A 13,002-nucleotide genomic window follows, 5' to 3' on the forward strand; every position below is an offset into this window, starting at 1 on the left:
CCTGCAGCCTTTAATGCAATGATGTCCACCTTTTCCAAGATGCTCTCCAAAGGTCAGGCCCAGACAGCCACACAAATCCCCACAGTCATACAGGCTAATCTACAAAATCTGGGAACAAGGATTGAAGCTATATAACAAAAATCAGACCACACTGTGGCTAGAGCAAATAAAAATACTGCTACAATCCAAAACCCGAAGGACCAACTGGACACTGCCTTGTCTAAAATAGACGATCTTGAAAACAGATCCAGGCGTTATAACTTCAGGATCAGAGGTCTCCCTGAATCGGTCAAAGACATACATTCTGCAGTCAGTTCCTTCATCAAAGACCTTATTCCAGACATTTCCACCCATCGCCTGGAATTGGATAGAGCCCACAGGGTCCTACAGCCACCCCGGTCAGACGGACCAACTAGGGATATTGTGGTCAAGCCCCACTTTTTACAGAGTTAAAGAAGAAGTCATGAAAATCTCCAGGAACATTTACTAACTTACTATCCCAGCCCATCGGGTACAGATCTTTTCAGACATTTCACCCACCACTATCCAAAAGAGACGATCCCTTAAACCCCAGAAATCCATTAAATACTGGTGGTCTTGCCCTTTCCGCCCAAGCTTCACTTTCCAACAAAAAACCTATGGCTTTTTCTCACTCCCTGATGATGAACACCTTCTACTCCAGCTGGGATTGATCTTGCAAGATCCTCCCGTGCCTCCATCCCACCGTAACTCTGGCTCATCTAAGAGATCTCCTCCACGAGTCCGATCCCTCCTCTGTGGCAGAAGCAACAAACAAAGAGATGGAAAGACTCACACCCTCCCTGATATAGAGATCAATGACCTAAAACAGTCCAAGCCAAAGTTTTACTTTCTTTTAGTGAACATTTTCTCCATACTCTGTGGACTTGTGCTCCACATGGAAATATTTGAACTTTCCCTGTATTGGTTAACTTGCTTTTGCCCCCCTGCAGCTCAGTTAGCTAAGATGGGGCATCTGCCTCATTGCTGGGGGGGGGGTGTTTTAGCATGTATTGACCAACTGTTAGTACATTTTGTATCTGGTTATTCTGGCTTATAGAACCTTGGGGTGTCAGGGGTTCCCCCTTATGGGGCTAACACCCCTGGGATCCCACACCTTGTCTTCTATACACCCTCAGGCTTTCGGCTGACAGTGGTACCTCCTTACTCTTGGTGTTGCCAAGGTTGATTAAGACCCAGACGAGAACACACTTGTTCTTAGTTTTTTGATCTGTCTCCCGATTTTGTTCTATTTTCTTTTTTAGGCTTCCTTACTTGTGGGCTTTAGGCCGGAGCAGGTATAATGCTCCTCTGTTTACCCTTGCAGGATGAAATCTTCCTCCTTCCTCCTGCCATAGTAGACTATTGTCCCAAGGTTTAGTGGACATCTTTTCAAAATGTATCCTGAATAGATCGGATAAATTCAGTATAAATGACCCTTCTCCTATATTTGTTTAGATCCCTTTCTGTGCCGATAAAAAGGGCACACCTGAATAGTTTCCAATCTAAAATTATTCAGTTTGTGTGGGGGAAAAAAGGCCACTGCTGCCCCAAAATGGTACTCTTCTGGTTACACACACAGGGTGGGCTTGCCCTTCCTAACCTCTGGTGGTATTACCAAGCAGCTCAACTAGCACAATTTTCCATTGAACTTTCTTGCTTGGTGCCCACCCAAAATCAGACCCCCGATCCTTGCACCAACTTTATCACATTCCTTTGCATTAATTGATCGACTCCACAAACACCCTTCTCTAATCTCTGAACTTAGACCTCTGACACACATATTTCAAAACCCACAATTCCCCCCAGGATTGAATATTAGGGCCTTTCACTGGTGGGTGGATAAAGGACTGTACTGCATTGGGCACTTTTTTTTAACTCCATGGGGCCGCTTTCTGCAAGCTACTGCATCAGCAATTTTAAAATGCCCTCAGTAGAGAAATTTTGATTCTCACAAATCTCTCATTTTTACACTATATTTGGATCAACAAACCTAACCCCCCAGAATTTCAGCATATGAATGTTGGTGCTCGGAGCTTCTGGATCAGAGGGGAGGCAACCCCATAATCACTGTTGGAGGAGAACACAGAGAAGCCAGGCTTTGCACGGAGCTGGGAACAAGACCTGGAGGAGGAATGGGATCCATCCACTTGGCACCAGCGTTTTCAGCGCTCTTTCAAGGGAGTAGCCAATGTCTCACTAATTGAGGCAAATGTAAAACTTATGTCACGCTGGTATCTAGTGCCTACCCGTCTGGCTAAAATGTATCCATATTCTTCTCCCCTCTGCTTTTGAGGCTGCAACCATATAGGATATAGCTAGGATATAGATATAGCTTTATCCACACATAGTGGTCCTGTCCCAGAATTTGTAGTTTCTTGAAAAAAATTCTTTCAGATAATACACAAGGTCACAGGCTGCGCTATTCGTAAAACCCCACAGATAGCCTTGTTAAACAGGTTGCTGTCTTACTATATAGGATGGAGAAATTTCAACATACATGGAAGCCTTGGGCATCCTATGGTAATATCTCTCTATAACATCAACTATTGTTGGAGAATTCATGTTTCTTCCAAAGTGACTTTCTTCCCCACTTTTCCCCTCTTCACTTTCATCCCTTTCTTCTCCTTTCTCCCTGTCCAACTTTTTTTCTGTTTTATATTTTTTTTTCTTTTTCTTTTTTTCCTTTTTACCTTTTTATTAGTTCAGGTTGACTTTAACCTCTATTTGTTAAGGCATTCCCTGCTCTCTCCAAAGGCTCCCTCCCTTCAGGATTAGGAAGATGCTGCAGGATCCCTTTTAGTTCCCAAAGACCGAGATGTCTAATAATGGTTTATTTTTCTCAGTTGTTTTCTTATCATGACTACAGGCTGCCTATGGTATCTCAGTTGAGTTATACACTTTTCAGACAAGTTATCTCCTGGTTGGCTAGTCCCCAAGGATCCGTAAGTTTTGCAACCACTTCACTGGTGCACGGCTCCTGGGTTTCTATCCCTCCAGATTAACAGTAACCTTGATGATTCCCTGAAATCATGCCAGTGACTACCATCACATGAGATAAGGCGATTATTCTCCCAGCTGGTAGATAACAAGGATTTCTGGAAAATGTATGTACTATTGGCCAGTTGTTTCATTTAAACTCCATTTCTCATGATTATGTTGTTTATTCTGTATTTGATGATGTTTTCTTTTTGGTAAAAAGATTGAAAGGAAAATATGTAGGGCGATCAAAGGGTATCTGCCTGCCTAGCTAGTGTGTTTGTGTACTGTGGGAGATGCTTTTACTAGGGGAAGGCATAGATCCATGTTCCTGTTTTGCATAGGATCCATGCCTTCCATAGTGACAGAACTACTGACAGAACTGTGAGCTGTCATGTTTACATAGGCAGATCGCCATTCTGGCTCTCTGCCTAATGATTGGTGGGTGCCGGCGGACATCGAGTCCACTGTACCGGCAGATCAGCCCCTTCTGTGTATAATCACAGTGGTTGAGGGTCGCCGGGGGTGCGTATGCGCGCCCCAGACCCGGAAGTGTCAGATCACTTACTTGGTACGTGATCTGGTGCAGCAGTGTAACCTTGCCTCAGTACTGGCGCAGCTGGTTAATTGAACAAGCTGAAGGTAGAAGCTGATTACTATGCACATTACTATGCACAGCTGCACCAGATTCTGTGTGTTTTAGTAACGTTTTAGTAAATCTCCCCCCATAATATATCTGACAAGAACTGCACTCAAAGTGCACAACCAACTATTTTAACACAAACTCTGAATACTAAGATGTACACTCTACTCTAAATATTTTAAGTTAGTCAGAAAAAAAATACTTGTAGACAAGTTTGCTAAATCTATAATATATACTATATTACCAAAAGGATATTCAATAAAAATAGAACTCTTCCTACTCTCTCCTCCCATTCGAGCTTGTTTGGAACTATCTTCACCTATTATTGTTTATTTTTCTTTTCTAATGTATCATCTTAGAAAGATTTATATACATAGCCAAAATTCCTCACTTGTGCACTATCAAAGAAGGGCCCCAAATATGCTAGCAGAAGAAAAAAAATGAAAAGAAAAAATAACAATTTTGGGACAATCTCACCTTAACCACTTGCCCTCAAGAAGATTTACCTCCGTTTATGACCAGGCCATTTTTTGCGATACGGTACTGCATTATTTAAGTGACAGTTACACAGTCGTACCCATAAATAAAATGTATGTACTTTTTTTCCCACAAATAGAGCGCTTCTTTTGGTGGTATTTGATCACCTCTGCGATTTTTATTTTTTGCGCTATAAACAAATATATATATATATATATATATATATATATGTATATATAAATATATATACATATACTTTATATATATATATATATATATATATATATTTTTTACTTTCTGCTATAAAAAAACATCCAATAATAAAATTGAAAAAAAATCAAATTTCTTCATCAATTTAGGCCAGTATGTTTTTTGCTACATATGAAAATCCCAATAAGCGTATATTGATTGGTTTGTGCAAAAATAATAGCGTCTACAAACTGTGGGGTATTTTAAAAAAAAAAAATTAATTTATTTTTTTCTACTAGTTATGGTGGCGATCAGTGACTTATAGTGGGACTGTGATATTGTGGCAGACAAATCGGACACTTTTTGGGGACCAGTGACACTAATACAGTGATCAGTGCTAAAAAAAAATTGCACTGTCCCTATACTAATGACACTGGCTGGGAAGGGGTTGACATCAGGGGCAATAAAAGGGATAAATGTGTTCCTAGACAGTGCTTGTATACTGTGAGGGAGGTCCCTTTACTAAGGGAAGGCACTGATCCATGTCCCTGCTTTGCAGAAACACAGGAGCCATGCCTTCCCTATACACTGCTCAGAAAAATTAAAGGAACACTTTGAAAACACATCAGATCTCAATGGGGAAAAATATCATGCTGGATTTCTATACTGATATGGACTGGATAATGTGTTAGGAATGAAAGGATGTCACATTGGTCACCAAGAGTAACTTAGGACCCACTGCACTAGCGTAGGGTTGACAATGGGTCCAAGGATTTCATCCCGATACCTAATGGTAGTCAGGGTGCCATTGTCTAGCGCATAAAGGTCTGTGCGTCCCTCCATGGATATACCATCACTGACCCAACACCAAACTGGTCATGCTGAACGATATTACAGGCAGCATAACATTTTCCACGGCTTCTCTAGACCCTTTCACGTCTGTCACATGTGCTCAGGGTGAATCTGCTCTCATCTGTGAAAAGTACAGGGCGCCAGTGGGGGACCTGCCAATTCTGGTGTTCAATGGCAAATGCCAATCGAGTTCCATGGTGCCAGGCAGTGAGCACAGGGCCCACTAGAGGACATCAGGCCCTCAGGCCACCCTCATGAAGTCGGTTTCTGATTGTTTGGTCAGTGATTCACATCAGTGGGGCTCTGGCAGTGCTCATCCTGTTCCTCCTTGCACAAAGGAGCAGATACCGGTCCTACTGATGGGTTAAGGACCTTTTACGGCCCTGTCCAGCTCTCTTGGAGTAACTGCCTGTCTCCTGGAATCTCCTCCATGCTCTTGAGACTGTGCTGGGAGACACAGCCAACCTTCTGGCAATGGCACATATTGATGTGCCTTTCCGGAGGAGTTGGACTGCCTGTGCAACCTCTATAGGGTCCAGGTATTGTCTCATGCTACCAGTAGTGACACTGACCCTAGCCAAATGAAAAACTAGTGAAAAAATAGTCAGAAAAAATGAGTAGAGGAAAAAAATGTCAATGGCCTACACCTGTAAAACCATTCCAGTTTTGGAGGTCGTCACATTAACAACCCCCTCTGCTACTCGACTGACTAGATCAATATCCCATCATTGACTTGATGTTATACTCTGATTAAGAAAGTGTTCCTTTAATTTTTTCGAGAAGTGTATATATATATATATATATATATATATATATATATATATATATATATATATATATATATATATATATGTCTGTTTTTATGACTACATCGCATAGTAGTAAAACATTGTGATTATAGTTTCATAACCTTGCCTTTGTTGACTCACTTACCGTCACTATACTCAAGGTCATTTTAAAATGGTGTGGTTTATTTTTGTAAAAGTTATGTCAGAGTAGTTTGAGGTATTACACCACTCAATTCTCTGAAATCAGGATACCTCCAGAGGGATTACCAAACTAGTGGCTCCTGCAGGGGGAAGTGCTTTATATCTTTATCCCAGAAGGAAAAAAATGCTTGCTGTAACTACTTTTAAAAGTTTTTCTTGGGTTTTGGCTTCAGTTTATTAGTGTATTTAAATCTGCTCCCCCCACTGACTATGCCACTGTTCTCATTCATCCAGAGTGAAAGCACTATAATACTGGAGGTGTGTTACTGGCTAGATCAACAGATAAAAACAGAGGGAAAAAGCCTAAAAAAAAGAGAAAACAAATGCAGCCAGCACATCTAATGATTGTTAAGCTTCAATATATTACATTTTCGATTTGGGGTTTAATACCACTTTAACCACTTTAAGACCGGAGGATTTTCCTGCTTAATGACCAGGCCACTTTTTTCAACTTGGCACTTTAACTGACAATTGCGCGGTCATGTAATGCTGTACCCAAACAAAATGTATGCCTTTTTTTTCCCCACAAACAGAGCTTTCTTTTGGTGGTATTTGATCACCTCTACGCTTTTAATTTTTTACGATATTAATAAAAAAATAGCGAAAATTTTGCGAAAAACATTGTTTTGTTTTTTTCAAAATTGTCGCTCTTTTTTTAAAAAATTAAAAATCGCACAGGTGATCAAATACCACCAAAAGAAAGCTCTATTTGTGGGGGGAAAAAAGGACATAAATTTAATTTGGGTACAGCCTTGCATGACCACGCAATCGTCCGGTAAAGTAACGCAGTGCCGAATCACAAAATATGGCCTGGTCAGGAATGGGGTAGTCTTTGTTCAGTCAGTGGTTAAAAATACGCTCATTCAGAATTTTTTTTATCAAAGACATGTAGCTAAATACATTTTGGCCTAAATATATGACAAAAATTGAATATATTGGATATTTTTTAACTGTCAAAGTAGAAAATGTAAATTTTTCACATTCTGATATATAACATTCCCCAAAAAATATACAAATCAAATTTTTTTACCATTTTAGGCCAATTTGTTTTCTGCTACATATCTTTGGTAAAAAAAATCACAATAAGCGTATTTTGATTGGTTTGCGCAAAAGTTATTGCGTTTACTAACTACGGGACAGATTTGTCATTTTTATTGTTTATTATTTTTTTACTAGTAATTGCGGCGATCTGCGATTTTTTGCGGGACTGCGACATTGCGGCGGACAGATTGGACCCCTAAATTAAATTTTTTGACACTTTTGGGGGGGACCAGTGACATTACCACAGTAATCAGTGCTATAAATATGTACTGTTACTGTAATAATGACACTGCCATGGAAGGGGTTAACACTGTTGGTGATCAAGGGGTTAAATGTGTGCCTCATGCTTACTGACGTGTGTGGGGGGAGGGGATTGTGTGACACAGACACAGATCGCAGGTTCAGCTATGCTGAATCCTGTGATCTGTCCCTGCCTGTCACAGAGGAAATCCGCCCGCTTTGTTTACACAAGCGGGCGGATTTCCTCAGTCTTTCCCCAACGATCGGCCTGACTCCCGCTGTGTTTAGACAGCGGGAGCAAGCCTCCGGCTCCGGCTGATTGTGTGTACAAGGCTTTCGTTTCAGCATACAGGGGTTTTCAAAAGACCGGAGGCAAATTCCAGTACTTACAATAGTTTTTGCCAAAATACAAGTAAAGATTAATGGGCCATACACACTATACAATTTTCTTTAGATTTTTTCCTTTAGATTTACCAAAACCATATAATATGAGGTCAAATCTAAACAATTTTAATTTGTATGCAATCAGGCAGACCCTTACACTACATAGTTGAAGGTAAATCTAAAGGAAATCTAACAACAAGAGTTGTATAGTGTGTATCCAGCTTTAAATGTACACATCATGATAAGTATTTAAAAATATTTAAGCTTTCTTTTAAGTGCCGGTTCACACTGGGGCGACCTGTGAGGCGACCTGGTCGCCTCACAGGTCGCCGCAGGTCGCCTCCCATAGGGAAGCTGCGGACCCATTCTAATAGGAGCGACACAAGTCGCTCCGACCTAGAAAAAGGGTCCGGAGCTTCTTTGGGGCGACCAGGAGGCGACCGCCATAGACTTCAATGTTATGAAGTCCGTGGTGGCCGCTCCGAGGTCGCGGCGCGCTGCTCGCACCGCGATCTCGGAGGTCGCCCCTGCAAGTAGCGTCGCGGTAATCTGAACCGGCGCTTAAGGAAATGTGTACTGAACACATGAAGGCTTCTATTCCTGACGTCCTTCTAAAAATTCTATTTCTCTGGCTGTCAGGTTGGTCCAATGGTTTCAGTACTTTCTCAGTCACTGGCTCAGAACAAGTATACAGATTTGGACTTGACGTCATGCTGACTTTCCTGAGCGGCACACTTTTGCTGGGTTGATGTATTTAAAGCGGAACTAAACTGTATCTGAGCACCACAAAATGAAAATGCTATTTAACCACTTCTGGACCAGAAGGTTTTACCCCCTTAATGACCAGGCCTTTTTTTGCGATTCGACACTGCGTTAATTTAACTGACAACAGTCGTGCGACGCTGTACCCAAATAAAAGTGATGTCCTTTTTTTTCCCACAAATAGAGCTTTCTTTTGGTGGTATTTTGTTACCTCTGCGATCTTTTATTTTTTATGCTATAAACAAAAAAAGAGTGACAATTCTAAAAAAAAAAAAAAAAAAAACAATATTTTTCACATTCTGCTATATAACATTCCCAATAAAAAAATGTAAAAATCTAATTTTTTCATCATTTTAGGCCAATTTGTATTCTGCTACATATTTTTGGTAAAAAAATCCCAATAAGCATATTTTTATTGGTTTGTGCAAAAGGTACAGCGTCTACAAACTAGGGGAAAGATTTACATAATTTTTATATTTTCTTTTTTTACTAGTAATGGCGGCGATCTGTGATTTTTAGCAGGACTGCAACATTGCGGCAGACAGCTCAGACCCCTAACTGACATTTTTGACAATTTTGGGGGGACCAGTGACATTACTACAGTAATCAGTGCTAAAAATATGCATTGTTATTGTAATAATGGCACTGGCAGGGAAGGGGATAACCCAGGGACGATCAAAGGATTAGGTGTTTACCTAGGGTGTGTTTTCTAACTGTGAGGGGGATGGGCTTGTGGAATCAACACAGAGACCTGTGATCCTAAATGGAAGGATCACAGGCGCTCTGTGTTCATTCCAGAGAGAACAATGCTCTGCCGTGTTTACAACAACAGACCGTCGTTCCCTCTCCACGGGGAGTGATCGTAGGTGCCAGGTGGCAATCGTGGCCACCGGGCTTCCCCGCTGCCTAATGGGGGTGCAAGCGCATCTCCAGAGGCAGGCACACACCCCCAGGGGCATTCCAGTGAACCAATGTATAGGTACATCGGTTCACGCAGCAGAGCCAGCCTGCGGTGGGCAGTCAGCAAGTGTTTAATGCATTTTTAATATTCAAGGCAAACTCACCCACTCATCCTTGTACCCATGCTTTAGTTTGTTGAAAAATCACTTTAAAAAACATCCCCCTTAGTCTTTCTAGCCACGGCCATCTTGATGTAGTATTCTCTTCCTGGAGTCCATATGCCCTTTGATCAGGCATGCAGGCAGGAGCGTGTGCTTTGCTGAGAAATCTCCTCCTACAGACAACATTTAACCACTTGCTGACCGCACGCCGCAAATGTACGGCGGCAGTCTGGCTCTCCCAGGCAAAGTCCCGTACAGGTACGGCGCTTGCCTGAGAGGAGCTAGGGGGCGATCGTGCGCCGCCGAAGGCGCCCTCCCGCTAGCGCCCTCCTGCTAGCGCGTATGACAGGCGGCTCCGATGGCCGTCGGCCATTTGCGGTTTCCCGCCGCTGACAGAGGAGAATGGATTGCTGATGTAAACACAGCCGTCCGTACTTCTCCCTGAAGTTCCCTCCATCCCTAAATTACTATATGAATAAGGATAAAAACAAGAGTGTGGGACTTTGAGTGAGGAGAAGTTTTATTGGATGATTAGCTGAACACATATCAATAATAACATGAATACATACAGAGATAATGTATACAATAAATTGCACAATACATATTGGGTCAACAAAACTGCACATACATCATTTCTAGGATCAACCAGGATCTCTCAAGAAACAATGGATACAATAAAGACATCATAATCTCTGTGTTCATGAATTGAAATATGTCACACTACAGTAGTATATTTGAGTAATTTGTCGGCTCAACGCATTTCGTGGACCTCCGTCCACTCATCAGGAGCTTCAATATAAACTTGTGTGTCTAAAATGATGATAAAAATATGTATCATAAGAATGAACTATATAGTACCAAAAATATAATACGGGTAAATTGGAAAAAGCACTACCTGAAGTAGTGTCGCAGATCCATGAGCACTCCAACATAGGAGAGGGGAACCAGGGCAACTCCGGGGGACGCCTAACCCGGGGCTGAGGCGTGGATAGTCTCCAACACATCGGGACTGCCTAAGCAAAGGGCCCTGGGCAGAATGGAATTCGGCTAAAGTGGCTTCAAGAATAGTACTTCAATGAGGGGAAGCAATCGAGGCACAATAGAGCCACAGTGGAATCTGAAAATATATGTATCAACAAGGGAAATTTTTTTGAGAATTTCATATAAAAGAATGTGAAAAATATTGTTATTTTTTTCAAAATTTCTTTGTTTATAGCACAAAAACAAAAAATCGCACAGGTGATCAAATACCACCAAAAGAAAGCTCTATTTGTGGGAAAAAAAGGAAGTCGATTTCGTTTGGGTACAGCGTCACACGACTGCGTAATTGTCCGTTAAAGTCACGCAGTTGCCGATTCGCAAAATAGGGCCTGGTCATTGAGCAGCCAAATCCTCCGGTCTGAAAGTGGTTAAAAAATGCATATGAAGATTCCTGGGATGTATGACATCACTGCCTATTATTGTCACAAGGGATGTTTACAATAAAAGTGATCAGATTTTTTTTTTTTTTAAAGAAACAGTTAAAAAAATAAATAAAATAAATAGAAAAAATAATCCCTATGTATTCGCGTACCAAAAAAAAATGCATATGTAAGTCGTGCTTGCAAAAGTAAACGGTGATCAAATCACACAGGTGAAGTATCAGCATGAGAGCAATGATTCTAGAAAAGACCTCCTCTGTAACTCTTAACTGGAAACAGTTAAAAATTGTTAAAAACATCGCCTATAAAGGTTTTTAAGTACCGTAGTTTGTTGCCATTCCACAATTGTGCGCAATTTTAAACCGTAACATGTTAGGTATCTATTTACTGGGCATGACATTATCTTTCACAAGATACAAAAATTGGGCTAACTTTACTGTTTAATTTTTTTTTTAATTCAGTAAAGTGTATTTTTCCCAAAAACATTGCATCTGAAAGACCACTGCGTTAATACTTAAAAAAGTTAAAATTTTATTCTCCAGAGTTTTTGCTAAAATAATATATATAATGTTTGGGAGTTCTAAGTAATTTTCTAGCAATAAATATTGATTTTAACTTGTAAACAACATGTGTCAGAAATAGGATTGGTCTTTAAAGGAGTTGTAAAGTCAGAAGATTTTTTATATTAATGCATTGTATGCATTAGGATAAAAAGCCTTCTGGGTGTAGCAGCCTCCGCAGCACCCCCTAATACTTACCTGAGCCCCCTCTATGTCCAGCGATGTCCACGAGTCCCTTGGCCATCTCCCTTCTGATTGGCTGAGACACAGCCGCATCACCATTAGCTCCTGCTGCTGTCAATCAAGGTCAATCAAAGTCAGTGAGCCCATAAGGAGAGAGAGGGGGCAGGGCTGAATGGCAGCTCTGTGTCTGAATGGAGCTCAGCTCCGGTGCCCCCATAGCAAGCTGCTTGCTGTGGGGGCACTCAACAGGAGGGAGGGGCTAGGAGGAGCAATGAAGGACCCCGAGAAGAGGAGGATCTGGGTTGCTCTGTGCAAAACCAATTGCAAAGAGGGGGTAAGTATAACATGTTTGTTATTTATTTATTCATTTTTTTAAAACGAGACTTTACAATCACTTTAAGTGGTTAAAAAGGTACAATATTTAATAGCTGTTCTCTACAAACTTTCATACATTTCAGACTTAGGCTAGCCATACACGGTTCAAATCTTGGCCGATTTAGCAGGAACCAGGCCGAGATTCGAACTGATAATGGGCAGGCACAATGTACCAAAAAAAAAGAGCACTGCAATGTGTTAATGCAACACACTGGAACACATGTACACAATGCACACAAGCATGTGTTGTATGTGTACCAAAACATGTGCCTGCTGGTGTGAAGGAGCCCTTAGTGTGTTGGACCCCCACACAAAATGTGCATTTCCATTGTATAAGTTTTGCATGTGTGTTTAATCAGTTCCTGCCGGCCACAAGCATATAAGCGGTGGAAGGGTGGATTGTCAACACATATGTGTCCATGTGGAACTTCTCTCCTGTGCTGACAGAAAGCTCATTGCATGCTCCCAGCACAGTTACCAAGCTGCCCTTTAAGGGCTGCCAGGCAGCAGTGGCAGGGTTCAAATATATGTGATGTGGTAACACTCATATTTACTGATCCTCTTCTTGGCCATCCCGAAAAACCAAATCTTCCCCGCTGAATTCTTGCAGTCTTCTCCCCTGCATAACCTACTGTCTCTGCTATTACAGGCAGGGAGAAATAGGCATGAGGATTTGGGGGCACAGAGGATAGAAAGCTGTGCAACAAACACAGAAAGAAGCAGTATATTAAAAAATGTAAATATTTTGTTGTAATGAGGGATTAATGGGGGACCATCATGACCATATTTGGTCAGTAATGTCAAGTGGATCCCCATAACATCCTTGAC

Source organism: Pelophylax lessonae (genome assembly GCF_965119305.1).
Source record: "Pelophylax lessonae genome assembly, chromosome: 5".
In the NCBI taxonomy this organism is placed as follows: domain Eukaryota; kingdom Metazoa; phylum Chordata; class Amphibia; order Anura; family Ranidae; genus Pelophylax; species Pelophylax lessonae.